Source organism: Phocoena sinus, chromosome 1, assembly GCF_008692025.1.
Source record: "Phocoena sinus isolate mPhoSin1 chromosome 1, mPhoSin1.pri, whole genome shotgun sequence".
Lineage (NCBI taxonomy): Eukaryota > Metazoa > Chordata > Mammalia > Artiodactyla > Phocoenidae > Phocoena > Phocoena sinus.
Genome location: NC_045763.1, coordinates 17,110,376 through 17,128,954, shown reverse-complemented (window position 1 = coordinate 17,128,954; position 18,579 = coordinate 17,110,376). Strand labels below are relative to the sequence as shown.

Sequence of the window (18,579 nt, the reverse complement as noted above, 5' to 3'; positions counted from 1 at the left end):
AGATTACCAAGATTCTGAATCAAAGCAGTCTACCAGTTTTGATGTAAAATCTGTTAACGGGGTGAACTTCTACAGAAGCATTCAACTGTGTGCTTGAAGAAATAATTTGACAAAGAATAAGAGATGCTATAACATTTGCACTAAATTCTATGTCAATGCAGTACAGCTGGCATGACTGCAGGCTGCATAGCAGTGAGTAACAATATAGTTCTATTCACTAAAAGAGATCAAGAGAAACAAAAACAACAAAGAGTTGCAAAGACTGAAAAACAACCAATATGTGTTGGCAACAAATCTGTCTTTTAAAGCACACTTTGCAACCAAAGACAACACCATCAAAGCACAAACTTCTACCTTGATTATCAATTGTTTCTATGGAAATTATATACATACACCGTATTTCGAGAAGCTAAGTTCCTATAATGATATTCCAGATGTATCATGGAATACGTTTGTTTAATGTCTATTTTTAAAGACTTCATATAAAATTAAGCAAAACAGTACCTGTCACTGATCAAGAGTGACTACAGTAATTCCCTCTATCCATAATGCTCTTCCCTGGATGACTCATTCAGTCACATCCCCTACAGATCTTTGCTCAAATGTCATTCTGCAGTTGAGAACTCCTCTGACTACCTTATTTTAAATTGCAACCCAAGTTCTACAAACCCAGAAGCACTCCACTGTACCCTGCCTCTCCTTCTTCATTTTTAGCCCAACACTTATCTCCAACTCACACGTTAGTATGTCAATTTCATGGGGACAGAGATCTGTTTTGGTCTACTGTATTCACTGCTATATCCCCAATACCTAGAACAGTGACTTTGCACACAAAGGGTTGCTGAATTCACAAATTAATAAAATAGTATGGGTTAGAGATGCAGCAAGTCAAAAACACTTGTTCTTTGGACTCAGAATATACCCGTTAGTGGGTCCTCTAATCTCCTAAACCCTCATCTATTACTATCTGGATAAAAACAAAACAAGACAAAACAAAATTTAATACCCTCTGAGAGAGAAGGATTCTATTCCTAAAGCTTAAGTCACTTCCACAGTCTGAATTAGCTGAAGTAGTTAACAGCAAGTGTTTAATAGCCACCCAGCATCATTTTTGGGAATAAACACCCTGTATCATCTCTAGCAACTCTATTCTCTATTCTGTTCTAGTAATACACAATTCTACAGACTTTTATTTTTGGCCTCATGGCATGCAGGATCTCACTTCCCTGACCAGGGATTGAACCCTCACCCCTTGCAGTGGAAGCACAGAGTCTTAATCACTTGGCCACAAGGGAAGTCCCTCTACCAATTTTTAAACTAGCAAAAAAACGATACTTTCCTAGAAGCAGGAGGATCCCCACAAAGTATGTGTATCACATTGTGTTTGCAACTATATCAGAGTGACACAGTTAATGTAACCAATCTTACATTGTCATTTTATAATTAAAACATGCTTCTAATTTTGGAACAATTCACTCAGATTTAAATCAATTAAAATAGTGTATAATAGCACAGGGAGGTCAGCTCGGTGCTTTGTGACTGCCTGGAGGGGTGGGATAGGGAGGGTGGGAAGGAGGGAGACGCAAGAGGGAAGAGATATGGGAACATATGTATATGTATAACTGATTCACTTTGTTATAAAGCAGAAACTAACACACCATTGTAAAGCAATTATACCCCAATAAAGATGTTAAAAAAAAACAGTGTATAATGAACTTAAGGAATCACATAATTGCCAAAAAGTTATCTCCAGAATCTGCATCTTCAAAAAATCTTCGCCATTGACTAGTTCTATTTTAAAAGCTGCTTCTATGTCTTAGGTTTCTTTTTTTAGAGTGTGTGTTTTAATATTTGTAAAGAATCGTCTCATCTTCATATTTAAAAAAAGAGAGGCAGAGTGCAAGAGACAGATTTTTTCATAAGAGCAGAAATGATACCAATTTCTCCAACTGAAAGTAGCAGAGGTAAAGAACGTGCCAACAGAAAACAAACTTTTGTATTTTCAACATATGTGTCACATCCAAGACATGAATAATCTTGCTCCTGAAGAAAAATTACTAAATTACCAAAAAACAATAATTTTTTAAAAAGAACTAAGACAGCCCAACCTAAGTCCTTAACCCCAATCATGATACACAAAATGATGTCTTTTCCCCACGCCCCCACCTCTCTCAGATAACTATCCAATAATAAGTAAAATGATTTTTCTGTTCCTGGCTCTGATTTAACTAGAACCAAGGACAAGTTTTAAGGCAAATACATCTTCATTTCCATGTAACACATGCAACCAGAAAAAAAAAATTTATGTAAAAGATGGGATCTGGGGTGTGTTTTTATTCTTGTGAGGGAGAACTGGATTGGGCAGTATGTATGACAAGAAAAAGAAAAGGAAATATGTCAAATTATAAAATACAAAAAACTTACAGATTACTACCACAAACTCTAAAAAACTTCTCGTGTACATTAACAATTATTTTTTTTAAACACAGAAATTCTTTGGATCACAAATAAAACAGTTAAAAATTATATGACTTTCAGAGCTTTAAAAAAATGGCTTTGAAATTACTGCAAGCTTTTCAGAATACTGGAAAACAATAAATACCTAAACTAGGATCACTGATCCAAGAACAAAGGAAACTGGAGACAGTGACTCCATTTCAGAAATTTCCTTTGCAGCCACTGGACAATCACTTCCCCAGTCCCTAATAATGGTCTGCTTTTCCCTTCCAATACCTTCCCCATTTTTAAGTTGAGATGGAGTTACTCCCCCACAGACACCCCAAAGATGGGTTTTATATGTAAAATGCTAAATTCCATCCCAAGGAACTATATATTAGCAATTTCTTTACAATAGCTCTTGAGTGGGGTTTAGGCCACAGGAAGAATAGATAATCTATGGCCTCTGAAGTCTTTACCTTTCACGTGCCTCAGTAACTTGAGAAAAATTTTCCCATTTTTCTACCCATAGCAAAGCCACACCAACAGCCCCTGAACCTAATAGAGATTAACAAGCCACGAGACACCAGCATCTCCCAGTCCACTTTCTCAATGTTCCATGGGTAGGGGAGGCAGGGCCGTCATCAAACAAGTTTAAGAAACAGTGAATTAGGACTTCCCTGGCGGTCCAGTGGGTTAAGACTCTGCACTCCCAATGCAGGGGGTGCAGATTCCATCCCTGGTCACTGAAGATCTCATACGCCGCATGGTGCAGCCAAAAAAAAACAAAAAAACAAAAACACTGAATTAAACAGATTCTCTGACGATCTAACTTCTATGAACCTTTAATAAACTTACACACATCATGAATTTCCAAGATGGGTATATAATAAGTAGGGTTTCCAATTTATTTGATACCTACCCCCATGGAAATCTCTTCCAGGTATTCTGAAACACACCAGAGAAACAATACCGACATTACTCTTAAAATTTAAATTATCCCTTATCCCCATCTCCACTGATTATTATAAACTCTTAGGATGAACTAACATTCCCTTTGGCCTTATGAACAAATAAATCATATGATCTAAAATAATTCAAACATTTTCATAGCTTATATTTTGTAGTATGTATACTATTTGTACACTTTCTGAAACAAATGAGGGTATTAGATATTGATTTAAACCCCAGCACTCTAATATTCACAGGAACTATCCATTCATTCCTAATTATCTGATAAATGAAAATTTACATTTTAAAATCTAAGTTTACTTTTAAATCTTACTGTTAATCTTAAACTTCACAATAAAAATATAGTTCTCTGGCAAAGTAATAAGTGATATAGATGGTTTAATTCCACTTCAGAAGATTCTAAAATTGAGCTCCTCTCAAATACCATTCAGCTGGTGAAACAAATACTAGTAACTATAGTGAAGTTGTATTAGGAATGAAAATCCTTGAAACCACACATAACAATGATTCTTTGTTAAGAAACTTTATTCTTTCACTTCCTACTCCTCTTCATCTGCTTTTAAACAGATTTAAAAGCAAACCAAAAAAAAAAATTACAAATATCCTTAAATTGCCCACCAACAAAGCAAATGGATCGTAGCTGAAATCTTGCTTATGATTTCTTCTACAAAATTTATCATCTCATACTCTTTAACACTAATTAACATGGTATTCTTTCACTCCACCTCCATTTCTCCCTCTGGTTTCATTTGATCTGTTATTCTCAATCTCTTCTGTTTACACAAGGAGTAACAAAAAGTGATCACCTTTTTAGCTGAAAACAATGGCTGTGGCTTAATATCCAACAGTAGACAGCTTCATATTGCCATTTGGGACACAGAGAATGGACACAGGTGTGCTCTGAGACATTGATCCCCCAGCTCTCCTGGGGCTGCAGCACCTCTAGCAAGCCAAGAATAGTCTTATCCATTTACTCCAGTGTAGCACACAATATTTTTCTGTCTCCCTTGATTTGAAAAGGGTTAGGAAACACTGCTCTAGAGCATACACTGCTACATCAAATACTGTAAGAAAAAAGAAAAATTAAAGAAAAATTCAATCAAGTCCTTTAAAAGTAGCAATAATTTTTTCAGGATGGCAGCTATATTAAGACTAGATTTTAGTTATTAACATTTTCCCTTGGGACTTCCCGGGCGGTACAGTGGTTAAGAATCCGCCTGCCAGTGCGGGTGACATGGGTTCGAGCCCTGGTCCAGGAAGACCCCACATGCCACGGAGCAACTAAGCCCGTGCACCACAACTACTGAGCCTGCGCTTTAGAGCCCACAAGCCACAACTACTGAGCCCTTGTGTTGCAACTACTGAAGCCCACGGGCCTAGAGCCCATGCTCCACAACAAGCAACCACAGTGAGAAGCCCGTGCACCACAACGAAGAGCAGCCCCCTCTTGCCGCAACTAGAGAAAGCCCACGCACAGCAACGAAGACCCAACGCAGCCAAAAGTAAATAAATAAATAAAATTTTTTAAAAAAACATTTTCCCTTGAGATTGGAGATACGGTTTATTTTAGTAAAAAAAAAAGCTGAAAAGATTTTTTACATTTGATCAGCTAAATGCCAACTTTGAATTTCACCTGTTTTCATAACCAACGATCATGTGAACGATCCTAATCGTATGCTCTTCGTAACAATTAGTTTTCCATAAAAAGTCACTGCATTCAAACATGTAACTGAACTCAAATTCAAGCAGTTCTAAAACTAGAATTTAGGATTATTTAGTTATTATTAAGTGGGTAATGACTCTTTAGTAACTAAACAACACATTAGTTCCTGATAATGAACACAGACATGAGGCGATTCTACACAACAGGCAAGAAACTATAATTCATTCCTCTAAAAGCCAAACAGGTTTCACATTCACTTCCTGATTACAATCCTTGCAATAAATTCTGATACGCTGCCTGAAAGAGACCAGGTTATACTTAAGTGGGGGAAAAACAAAAACAAAGCACTCAACGCTTTTTGTGAAATCCAGAAGTCTTAAAGAGGGTGCTTCAAACATCAATGTGCATAAAAATCACTTGGGGATTTTGTTAAAATTCAGATTCTGATTCAGTAGGACTGGGATGGAGCCTGATATTTCTAAGGAGCTCCAAGCTGATGCTTACGCTCCTGGTCCACAGACTACATACTGCATACCTGACACCCCTACTTCCATGACACTGGTTAAGATAATGGATAAAAATTTAGAGCAGGGGCTTCCCTGGTGGCGCGGTGGTTGAGAGTCCGCCTGCCGATGCAGGGGACGCGGGTTCGTGCCCCAGAAGATCCCACATGCCGCGGATCGGCTGGGCCCATGAGCCATGGCCGCTGAGCCTGCGCGTCCGGAGCCTGTGCTCTGCAACTGGAGAGGCCCTAACAGTGAGAGGCCCGCGTACCGCCAAAAAAAAAAAAAAATTTAGAGCAGACACCAATCCTCACCTCATTTAATTTTTATGGTTTCATGAGATTAATCTGCGGGGGGATGGTTATTAAACTGTTGATGTTTGAGAGAAACGCAGATAACTTCTGAAAGGTGGGGGCATTGAGAGGTTTTAATAATAACAAGGGCAAACACCTACAGTGCACTTACTATGTGCCAGTGAAATGTCTTAAGTACTTCACTTAGGTTAACTGATTCTCCTAACACTGTGAGGTAGAAACTATTGCCAGCCCTATTCTACAGAAGGTAAACTGAGTGACAAAGACTTTACTCAGATTGCATGTAACTAATAAATGCCACAGCCAGGATTTAAATCCAAGCAGTCTAGCTCCAGAGTGTACACTTTTAATCCCTATACTAATAGTGTCTCTCCCAAGAACATACAACAGAATTAAAATAGCAAATCAAAATGGCTTACTCCTAGAGAAAATGATGCAAGTGTTAAAAGTGTAAAGTGTTAAAGAACAGAGTGAGCAACAGAGGTTCTCTTCAGGTGACTGACCACTGAGGCTTGGTGAACACCATGACTTAACAATATGTAGTATTTTGCTATATTAGAAATTGTTCTGGACTTCAGCATAATAGCTAAATAGTTGAAAAACACTTTTTAAAAATTTTTTTTTAATGGGAGACCACTTCAGTGGCAAAAATGGGGTTTCACTTCATGGAATAAGCAGTTTGAGACCAATGTCCCAGGGGCGACTAGTAACGAAGAGTTCTGACACCCAGCACTTATAATAGCAGCAGTGGCAGACATAGCTGAAATGACAAGTAATGAAAATTGCTTTAGCAAAAATATTTTGGACTGAAGGGATGAGTAACTAAAAGTAGAAACGTAAGGGACAAAGCATAACATGACCAGGAATTTGATACTGTTGAGGGGAAGAAATGGAAAAATTAAACTGCTATTTCAAACAAAGAAATACAGGAAGGAAACAAACATTAAAGTCTGAATAATTTTTAGGAGAATAAGAACTGGTCATCAGAAAAGATTTTCTAAGCAATGGTTAACTGTTCAGACAGTACAGCTGCAGAAGATATAGGACTAAACAGATGGATATGGTCAAACAAAAGTAGATGAGTAATCATCACTTCAATGAGCCCAAATATGAATATGGCTGACCAAGCATAAAAGAGGTCCCAGGAAACACAGTACACAGGCCTACAGAACATGCAGAAAGTGAAAATACTAACCCTCAGACATCACATTCATTCATTTGACAAACATTTCTTGAGACCCATCATAAGTCTGGCACTATTCTAGGTGCCAGGGATACAGGGGTGACCATACCAGGTCAAAAGCCCTGCCTTCATAGACTTACATTCTGGTGGGAGAAACTAATAGACTTGGAAGAGAATACTGAATATTGAAAGCCTAGAATGAAGCCCTTTAATATAGGAGAATATACAGATCTATTTATGGGACATAAGTTAACAAAATATTAACCCCTCCTTCCCCAGCAGAGGAAGCTCTGTAGCCTGAAGTGTTCCTCATTAAGCGTTCTTTGTCCTCTCAAAAAAGACCCTAAAATGATACATGCATTTAAAATATATCTACAAATAAAGTACAATATGACTTTTACTTCCAAGAATGGCTATAAGTACTACTCCCAGACAGGCAGCACAATAAACTGTACTTCAAAGTTTTCCAAATGCAACACTTCTTGGATCAAAACATTTTATTAGTGTAACCATTTTTAAAATAACTGGAAATGCTTCTATAATATACCACAAAATTATAAGTGGAAAAAGTATCCAAATAAAAGAAAACAAACCTTGAAGTTACAAAAAAGTCAAGATTTGGGCTTGGTGGACTTTAAAAGAATCTCACCAATATTTGATTTTAGCCCCTGACTACCCTAGGCTGTAACACCTGCCTCAGACTGCCAAAAAATTAAGTTCAACAGAGTACAGGTGTCAGTTATTACGTGCAAAAATTTTAAGAGGCTGTGACACCTTCTGGGTCTTGTCTACCAACACCTACACACTACAGAAAGCTGATTTAAACCTACCACTTCTTTTAAGTGTTTCTTAACGAGCAATCTGTTCTTTCTATACAAATAAGGAGAAACAGTAAGAAAATATTTGTTTCAACATGAACTATCCTTATAACAATGCATTACACAGTTGGATCTCATTTGCTTTACAATGCTAACATTTTTCTGTACTACAGTACCCTGGATGTACCTAACATTCTGGAGAACAAATACTGTGATCCCCAAAGTCTGAAAATGTTACTCACTTAAGTTTTTCTGGTTAAAACAACCAAAACCCGTTTTTAATTACAAAATTAAAGTGACTAGCAAGCAAAGATTAGGTGTAAAATGAACTGATTCTCTTTTCACCATACCCTTGCCACAATACTGCACGAGTGTAGACTTCGGTACATACTCTGAATCAGTAAGTCATATGGGAGAAGTTAAACAATCTGAACCAAAGAAATGCTTCCACAAATAAATTAACTTCATTCCAGTACTCAAAGGGATCTTTAAAGTTACTGCCTACGCAAGTGTTGTCTTACGCTTTATTTCCTGGCACAAGCTCATCTTGAGATTTTAAACCTTCCTGGCTTTTAGATGCATATGAGATGGCCAGGCTTTCAAAAGATTATCTCTGAATACGATGAGTTGGGAAACAGGCAGGATCTGACACTGGGTGACCCAACCGAGCCAACAAAATGCTGTCTTAATTTAGTGAGTCCCTGACTTGTAGGAGTTAAAAACTCTCACCCCTTATATTGCGATGACGTAATCTTCCCCACTGCATTTCTCGTGGACTTAAAGGGGAGGACAAAAAAAAAAAAAAAAAAAACGAACAAAGAAAATTTCCCCCTAAAGAGAGAAATTAGGCAAACGGCAGAACGACAGTTTCGGGAGGTGGTTAGGTAACTCCCTGAAAGGGAAGCTTCAGCTGAATAGGCAGGGCGAGTTGGAGAAGGAAATGTAAATGGTATTAGGAACTCGACCTAAGGCAGGAATAAAGGAGACCGGAGAAGCGGTGACCAGGCCCACCCCGCGGGACAACGCGTCGGGCTGCGGGACCGCTGAGGGAGGCTCGCGGCAAGCAAAGCCCCGGGCCGTCAGCGAGCCGCGCGCCGCCCGGCCGCCACTTCCCCGCCGCGCTCGCAGTCCGCTCCCCTCCCCCCGCTCGCCGCAAAATGTCCGCGGCGGCGCCCGGCGAAGCAGGAAGTCGAAGCCGGGGCGCGGGGGGCAGACCCGGCCAGGGAGTCCGGGTCACCGCCACCCCGCGAACCCCAGGCGCCCGCCAGCCGCTCCGCGGCCCAAGGCGCCCCCGGACCGCCGCCCGCCCTAGGGGTCCGCGGCGCCGGGGGGAGGGGAGCAGGGTGGTCGGGATGGGTGTGACCCTTTCCTTCCGCCGCTGCCAGGTGACAGCCCGGCCCCGGCCGCGCCCTCGGCCCTGCCCCGGCGTCCCGGCCGCACACCTCTTGCCTGACCTGTGTCCCCCCAGCCTTGCCCTCCGCGACCCCCTCCGCTCCGTCCCCCGACAGAACCCGGACCCGTGCGAGCCCGACGGCGCCGCGCGAGCCCGGCACCCCACCCCCACCGCGCGCGCCCCACGATCCCAGGCTTCCAGGGATCCCAGAGATGGGGTGTCCCCCCCCCGGACGGGGAAAGGCCGGGGGCAGCGCGGCGGGGACCGAACTGTGGGGAGGCCGCTCCCGCGGGGAGCCTCGGGCCCCGCACTCACCTCAGCTCCTCCGCCGGGGCGTTGGCAGCAGTGCGCGGGGTCTCCTCAGCTGCCGGACAGGGGCACGCGCCTGACGTCAGCACGCAGGACACGCACGGTTGGGTGCCCGCGGAAAAGGGAGGGACCGGGAGGCGAAAAGAGGCAGAGCGGTTCCGGGCGGGGCCTGAACTCATCCCCTGCCCGGGTTCTGGCCGCCTAACGCGCACGCGCCAGCGCCGCTTGCTAGTTGGTGGCTGGTGTCGGTAACTCTCCACTGGTTCCGCGGAATTTGTAATAATGCTATAAACGGTCGTTTGCGAAGCGCTTCCACTAACATGTCTTTTGATACTTGCAACCTTACAAAGTTTTATCATCCCGATTTTGCAGAGAAGACAGTGGCTACTCAAACAGGGGCAGTGACTTGCCCGAAATCACACTACAAGTGGACGGCCTCCTGACTCCCCAGGCCTGTATTCACTCCGCCTTGGCGTGAGAGCTGAGGGCTCGCTTCTCATCTCTGCCAACAACCCACTATCCCTCGCTCCAACCACATAGGTCGTCTTTTGGTTTAGAGACTTCCTCCCCACCGAAAGGCCTTGCACTCACGGTTCTCCTGGCTTCCTCCTCTTCAGCCCTTCCTTTGGCTTTCAGCCTTCAAATGTCACTGCCTTCCTGATCATCCTATCCACACAGCACCTGTTTATCATGTGTCTTTCCGGCTAGTGTGCAAACTTCGGGAGAATAGGAACCTTCTCGGTCTTTTCTCAGATGTTTCCCAGTGTTAGAGGGAAATAGCTTATCTTAAAAATAGTTCGTTTATTGATAACTACCACAGTTATTTGGCCAAGAAAAACACCTATTTCCAATATACTTGATAGTCATATTTTCTTTTGGACTTTTTAATTACACAAGAAGAATAACTACATTTTTTGAGTGTTTACTATAGGTGTGGTGCTAACAGGTTTGCACGTAATAGTAGGTAATGTAAAATTCATAACCACCCTATAAGTTAAGAACTATTACCCCCACTTATTGATGCATGAAGGTGTTAAGGGACTTACCCAACGTCACCGAGCCAAGCAGTAGCAGAGCTGGGACTTGAACCCAAGAGGCTGGCTCTAGTTCACCTACATACTACCTAGCAGGTTTATTGCAAAGAAATCAGAAGATAAGCTTCAACTGTAGTCCTACCCCTACTGATGCCAACTATTAATATTCGGTGTACACCTTTCCAGATTTTCATAGATATAGATACATGTATGCACATTTGTTGGACAAAGATTGTACTCTGCATTTCTCTCTCAAAACTACATTGTGAGCATCTTTCCATGTCAAATAAAGCATCATTTTTAAAGGCTGCATTCTACTATATGGGCATTACAATGTTTATTCAATCAATCTCCTACTGTTGGAATTTAGGTTATCTTTGGCTACTGTAATTTTTTTTTTTTTTTTTTTTTGTGGTACGTAGGCCTCTGACTGTTGTGGCCTTCCTCTCCCGTTGCGGAGCACAGGCTCCGGACGCGCAGGCCCAGCGGCCATGGCCCACGGGCCGAGCCGCTCTGCGGCATGTGGGATCTTCCCGGACCGGGGCACGAACCCGCGTCCCCTGCATCAGCAGGCGGACTCTCAACCACTGCGCCACCAGGGAAGCCCTCTACTGTAAATTTTTGACTCTTGTAAAAATGCATGAGCTTAATTTCTTAAACTTGAGGGAAAACTGCTTGTTTTCTCCCCCTGCAAGACCAGTTGGAGTTGGCAGTGACCTTTCCTCCATCCCATCTCACAATTCCATCAGTGTCCCCAGACAGTGTCTGCCCTTTCCCTCAGCAGCAATATCTCGTGAGGTGTCACCCAACCCACTTGGCTTTTCCTGCCTTTATTCTGAAGACAAGGACTCACTTAGCACTTTGTCTATAGTGTTGTCAGGTTTTTGTCAGAAGGACCCTCCCCAACATTTTCACAGCCCCCAAGGCAATAGCGTTACTATTTGACCCCAGTCTACACCTTCCCCTGCTGCCAGCCCAGACCCCCACCTCCTAGTGCCCCTTCCCCACAACACCACTGGCTGCAGCTGCTTCATATTGGCAGAAGGCGCAGCCTGTGGGTCTCCAGGCCTCCTTCCCCTGTGGTTACCAGCCCAGGGTCTGTTCCTTCTTCCTTTGGTAACAGCACTTCCACTTCTCCTGGGGCAACCCTTCCCCCAGTTCTCAATCCCTGTGGCTCTAGAGGAGATGTCTACCCCTAGTTGCAGGGATAGACATGTGACCCATGCTTGGCCAATCAGCATTTTAGAGAGCCCTCTTGCCACAGCATCTCAGCAATGGGCGTATGACACAATGAGAACCACTGAGTCTTAGGTCAATTCTGAACCTTTGGTCAGCACTGTCCAGTTGAATGAATCTATCTTTTGAGGGCGGGATGTACTCATGGCACTGCTGGTGGCCATCTTCCCACTGTAAGGCAAGAGACTACCTGAGAATGAGTCCAAGACAGAAGGCAAAACAAAGCTGAGAGATGGGACAGTGAAACCAAGTCCTAGGAGCATTGTTTGAGCCCTTGGATCCAGTCTTGCTTCAATTTTCAGTCATATTAGCCAATAAATTCCCTCTTCTCCCTGCAGTGGAAGCCCAAAGTCCTAACCACCGGCCTACCAGGGAATTCCCTGGATCTCAATTCTTATTAGGTCACTTCCCAGTTCAGGAAACCGTGTTTTCTCCTTTGCCTTCAAAATAAAATTCAAAGTCCTTCAGCCAGGTATTCTATGTCCTCCATGATCTGGCACCAACTTGCCTTTTTAAAGTTATTTCCCTTTCCCTTCTGTATTAGTCAGAGTTCTCCAGAGAAACAGAACCAATAGGAGATTAGATAGATAAATAGATAGAGATCTACATCTACCTATATCTATAGTATTTATCTATATTTCCTATTAGATATCTATCTATCTACCTGAAGAGATTTATTATACACAATTTATCACACAATTATGGAGGCTGATAAGTCCCAAGATCTGCAGGGTGAGTTGGCAAGCTGGAGACCCAGGAACTGGTATAGTTCCAGTCCAAGTCCGACAGCCTAAGAACCAGAAGAGCCAATGTTTCCATTGCAGTCCAGTGGCCAGCAGGCTTAAGAACCAGGAAAAGTCAGTGTTTCAGTTTGAGTCCAAAGCCAGGAAAAAGTCTTCCTTACTCAAGGGTGGGTCAGCTTTTTGTTCTATTTAGGCCTTCAACTGATTGGACAAGGCCCACCACATTAGGGAGTGCAATCTTCTCTACTCAGATATTAATATCATCCAGACAAATCCAAAATAATGTTTGACCAAATATCTCAGCACCCCATGGCCCAGTCAAGTTGACATACAAAATTAACCATCACGGGACTTCCCTGGTAGAACAGTGGTGAAAGAATCCGCCTGCCAATGCAAGGGACACAGGTTCGATCCCTGGTCCGGGAAGATCCCACGTGCTGTGGAGCAACTAAGCCTGTGTGCCGCAGCTACTGAGCCTGTGCTCCAGAGCCTGTGGACCACAACTACTCAGCCCGCGCGCCACAACTACTGAAGCCCACACGCCCTAGAGCATGAGTGCCACAACTACTGAGCCTGCGTGCTGCAACTACTGAAGCCCGCACACCTAGGGCCCCTGCTCCGCAACGAGAGAAGCCACTGCAATGAGGAGGCTGCGCATGGCAGCAAAGAGTAGCCCCCGCTCGCCACAACTAGAGAAAGCCTGGGCGCAGCAACAAAGACACACGCAGCCAAAACTTTTTTTGAAAAGAAAATACTTTAAAAATAATAATAAAATAAATTAAGTAATCACAACTTCCGTCACACACCTTACGCTGAAGCTAGACTAAATTACTTAGTATCGTGCATGCAGGTACCATGATTTCTGGTCTCTGTGCCCCTGCTCAGGCTGTTCCCCTTGCCTAGAACAGCTTTCCTGATCATCCAACCTACCTGTGAAGTCCCACTCTCCTTTCCACCACGAACTGTACCTTTTGCCAACACTGTCCTTGTGTCCCTTCCCACCTCTGTGACTCTGCAGATTCAGTGGTTCCCTTCTCTGTTTGCCAAACTCCTTTTCTTCAAGGACTAGCCTAGATCTCGGCTCTGAAAGCTTCGCTGACAACCCCAGGCCCCAATTATTCCCATTACACTTGGTATTTAAAGCATACATATTGGAATCATCTGTATCTGTGCTAACTAAACCATTAGGCGGTGAGCAGGCAGGGGCCTTATCTTATTCACTGTTGTCTCCTTTTACCTAATTTCCTGGCACTCTGCCAGCCCTCAAAAATGTTTGGTAAATAATGAATGAATGAGAGTCATCCACCTCTCCCACAAAGCCTGCTCTGCTTCTTGTCGCCAAAAGTGATCTCTGCCTCTTCTAAACTCCCATAGCACTTATCTGAGGATTTCTTTGGGCCTCACCCTCTTCTGTGATGTTTACCCATGCTTTCTCTGCCTGACTGTAAGCTCCCAGGGGCAGGCTCAGTTTGGGGTGCATCTTCATGCCCCTAAAAGTGCTCTTCAGGTGCCTTAAATGTAGTGAGCACTTAAACACCGGCTGAAGGAGAGAAGCCTCAACACTGCGTTCTCTGCCAAATGCCAAAGAATGCAAATCCTCTACCTCCTCCCCAGAGCCTGCCAAGGTTACTACAGGAGACTCCATATTAAAGAGGCTCTCCTTTGTGGCCTTCAGTCTTAGGATTTACATGAGAAAATCCTAATTTAAGACTTTCTATGCAGGGACTTCCCTGGTGGCGTGGTGGTTAAGAATCCGCCTGCCAATGCAGGGGACAGGGGTTCTAAGCCCTGGTCCAGGAAGATCCCACATGCCGCGTGCGCCACCAGCACTGAGCCTGCGCTCTAGAGCCCGTGTGCCACAACCAGTGAGCCCGCGAGTCACAACTAGTGAGCCCGTGTACCACAACTACTGAAGCCCGTGCGCCTCGAACCTGTGCTCCACAACAAGAGAAGCCACCGCGATGAGAAGCACGTCCACCGCGACGAAGAGTAGCCCCCATTCGCCACAACTAGAGAAAGCCCGCATGCAGCAACGCAGCCAAAAATATTTAAATAAACAAATAAATAAATTTATTTTTAAAAAAAGACTTTCTGTGCGATTCATAGGCGATAAAATTATCAAGAAAATCGAGGAAGTGATTATTGTAAAAATCCGGCTACTGGCTGCCTCTAAAGGAGGTTGTAACCTGGAATGGATGGGGGAGTGCAGGGTTGGGGGGATGGTGTTGACAATGTTCTATTTCGTGACCTGGGTGACGATTACATGGATGTTTGCTTTATAAGCATTCATTGTACTGTACATGTGTTTTACGTGCTTTTTGCTCACGTGTAACATTTCATAAAAATTAAGGTTAGAAATAATTAAACAAAAATAAAGTCTCACTGGTGTTACTAGAAGGCTGTTCCATTCTGATTTACTGGCTGCTCTTTCCCTCCTCTGACTGGTCATGGCCAGGCCTTGCCAGCAGCTCCACTTTGCTGCTAGGACTCCAGATGGGCTCCTGCTTTGGCCTGCCACACCTTAGGGGGCTAGAGCTGCTGCACTGCAGCCTACTCCAAGGGCTTCGCCCTCACCTCCTGCCCTTTCTGCAGCCCCTCCTGCCGCTCAGCCTTCCTCCTCCACTTTGGGCCACATCATTATGCTTGTCCAGGGACCTGGACCCTTCTTGGAGTCAGAGAAAGGAGAGGAACTGACCGAACCTGTTTCCTACTTGCCTTTTCTCTAACCGGCCCAGGCTTGCCTCCTTCCCTTCATCTCTGTTACACATCTCTGGTGGAGATAATCTGGGTCACTGAAGAAGGGTGGATGAGATGAGATAGGGAAGAGAAAAATCTAGAAACAACTGAGCGACTTCTTCCCCATCCGGTAGGGTTTGGTAAGAATCCAGAGGCACATGGCACAATGATGAAGTTTTAACTTGAAAATGACCTGAGAATCACTCATGTGGGCTAACTGGTCATGGGCACGTTGCCACCAATATTCAACAGTCAGTAGGTGTCTATTATGTACTAGGTACCTTGGAGGCAAAGGTGAACAATAGCCCCCTGCTTAACCCCTTCAGTGGCTTCTCCTGGCTCCTGCGCATCTCTCCGACCTCCTCTGGACCACCCACTCACTCACTCACTGGGCTCCAGCTACGTTGCCCTCTTTGTCATTGCTCAGACACATCTGAGCTTCCTGTGCCTGCCCCAGAGCCTTGCGCTCGCTGTTCTCTCTCCTGTTCCGCACGTGCCTGCTCCTTTCCACCCACTGCTCTTTGCTCAAATATCACGTCTTCAAGAAGACCTCCTCCCCACCCAGCTTCAGTGGCACCTCCAACCCACTCTCACACCACACGGCTTTACTTCCTTCCTAGAGCTTATCACTATCCAAAATGATCTCACCTCTTTATTTTTCTTATTATCTGTCTCTTCCCATTAAAAAGTAAATTCAAGGCTTCCATCACCACTGTACCCTCAGTGCTAGAATGTAGTGCACACTCATAAATGACGGTTGAAAAAAATACAATGAATGAAGAAGACACAATCCCTGCTCCAAGAATTAAGATCACGTAGTGGGACAAACAATAATCAAAGTAAGTGCTATTATGAGGTATGTACAAGGATCTGGGGGAATAAGAAGAGTATTCACAATAGTTATATGTAATATTTATTAAGTACTTCCTAAGTTCCAGGTATTGTGCTAAGTATTTAATATGTATTATCTCATTTGAAATTCACAAGAACTCTGGAATATAGAAACCCTGATCTCCAACAAAAATGAGGAATGGAGAGGTTAGTAACACGTGGCCAAAGTCATACAGCTGGTAGGTGGATTCAAACCCAGAGGTGATCAAGAAAGATTTCCCAAAGGAACGAGGTTTAATCTGAGTCTAGAGGACTTGCACAGACTGGTCAGGCCAGGGTGGGGCGTGCTGACAGAACAGAAAGATTCCTGGTAGAAAGAACAGGCATGTCAGGTTCACAGGCATGGAAAAGCAGGATGCTCAGGGGACAGATGAATTGCACAGACATAATGTTGAACATAAGAAGCCGGACACAAAAGCGTATATACTGTATTACTCCACTCGGTTCAGTAACAGACAACACCACTCTAGAGCAATAGAAATCATAACAGAGTTACTTTTTGGGGGGTTGATGACCAGGAAAGGGCATGAGGGAGACTTCTAGGGAGCTGTTTAAATTCTGTATCTTCATCTGGAAGGTGGTTAGAGGAGTATGCCCACTTTGGGTAAATTCATCAAGTCATACAAAAGATTTGTGCACTTTACAGGATGTGTGCTATATTTAAACCTTAAAAATTAAAGATCACTACATCAGTAGTATTGGCCTAAAAACTAAAACACTTGGGTTTTTTTAAGAAGTGTGGAATTTTTTCAATGATGAGGTTTAATGCCTGTGGATAAGGTAAGCAATGAGGAGAGAGATGGGGAGGAGTGGGAAGATAAAAACAGGATTTTATGTGGAGAAATGAGAAGACAGAGCTGTTGAGAGAGGGGCTCAGAAGGAAAGAACAAGATCAAAGGGACAGCTGAGGAGTCACTCACTGAATCTTCCCTTAGCCAAGCAGATTCAGATACAATAACATTTATTGAATATTTCTGTGCTTTCGGTGCTGTGCTACGGTGACCCTAGCTGGGAATGAGACAGAAGCGAGACAGGTGTGGGAACTGGAGCTCACAGAGGTGACATGACTTGTCTGAGATCACACACCTCATAAGTGCTGGAGTTACCCTTGCTAGAAACATCCCATTTGTGCTGGATCCTAAGACAGGGCTCCAAAACACTAAGTACTGGTCCCAATTGAAGGTGGAGTTTTAGCTCAGAGGAAGTGAAGGGGAGGCCCTGGCTGCTTTGGTGGTGTTGGTGGCTTCCTGCGCAGAAGACACACCCAGCTTCAAAATCACTATTCTGGGCAGTCAGGTTGTTGCTAGGCACCAAGGGGGCCCTGGAGCTTTCAAGCAGAGCCAGCCAAAGGCAGTTAACCTCACCTCACTGCAATGTCAGGTACAGAACAGAGAAGAAAGCCAGCCACCCCAGTGAAGCCTGAGTGAAGCCTTCTTCTTTTGGGGGGTCTTATTTTCATCATCGTCTCCAGCTTTAAACAGGAATTAATAATCTCCCTCCCCCGCCCCCAATGAAATGCTTGTTTCCCATCAATTCTAGTTATTTGTGTTCACTAGAAGGAAGCCCCTTAAGTCAGGCAGCAACCATGTGTCTCCTACAAAAATTAAGCTATTCCTAGAAGATCAGTCACATGCAGGCCCTGTGTTGGAGGCCAAGAGCAGAGATTCCCTCTACGTGGGGTTCACAATCTGCTTGGGGACACAAACTAGGCACCGCATTACAGTGTGAGACTTAGAACAGGGCATGGCACGTTGGGTACACAATGCGTATTCGCTGAATGAACAGGGACTTCGAACTAAAGGGAAGGTGTTATAGGAGCTCACAAGAGGGATTCAAATGCTGATTCAAGGCAGAAATCAAAGGCAGCTTCACGAAGGTGACCATGGCTATCTGCGTCACAAAGAATGAATAGGAGTCGGCTGGCAAAGATCAGGGGAGGCGTAGAGATGGGGCATTTTGGGCCAAGGGAAAATGGCCAATAAATGCATGGTGGTGGGTGGAAAACGCTTAGCAAAATAGTCAACTCATTGTCAAGGGCATTGTACTGAGCTGCCTGTGGAAACTGACCACACGTGGTGCTCCTACGAAGGCCAGTTACACTTGAATTCTCCAGCAGCCACCACCGTTTTCGTGCACTCCTCGTGGCCCCCACACCCGCCAGAGTTGGCTTCCTTTCCAGCAGCCAGGGCCTGGCACCCACTCACCGCTCAGGGAGTAGCTGCCCAACACATGACATATTTTTCCATGGCTCTAGCCAGCTGCTAGGAATCTCATATTACCTTGTGGTCAGAACACTGGTTTTCACCAGTAGCCATCTGGCAGGAGCATGTTTCAATAACTAGATGCAA

At 44.1% G+C, this 18,579-nt stretch overlaps 1 protein-coding gene across 3 annotated transcripts in view; it reads right to left on the bottom strand.

The window, feature by feature from the left end:
* Window positions 1–9,790, bottom strand: part of CDC42 (cell division cycle 42) — a 45,922-nt gene extending 36,132 nt beyond the window's left edge. Inside the window, exons 1-2 of one of the 3 annotated variants that reach the window (XM_032629274.1) lie at window positions 9,598–9,624; window positions 4,215–4,472 (exon numbers count right to left, since the gene is read on the bottom strand). The gene's annotated coding sequence lies outside the window, so the exon portion shown is untranslated. Of the gene's footprint in view, window positions 1–4,214; window positions 4,473–8,618; window positions 8,747–9,597 lie in introns of those variants that run through there. The other 2 variants (XM_032629272.1, XM_032629273.1) reach the window with 2 other exon arrangements.
* Window positions 9,791–18,579: the final 8,789 nt, after the last annotated feature.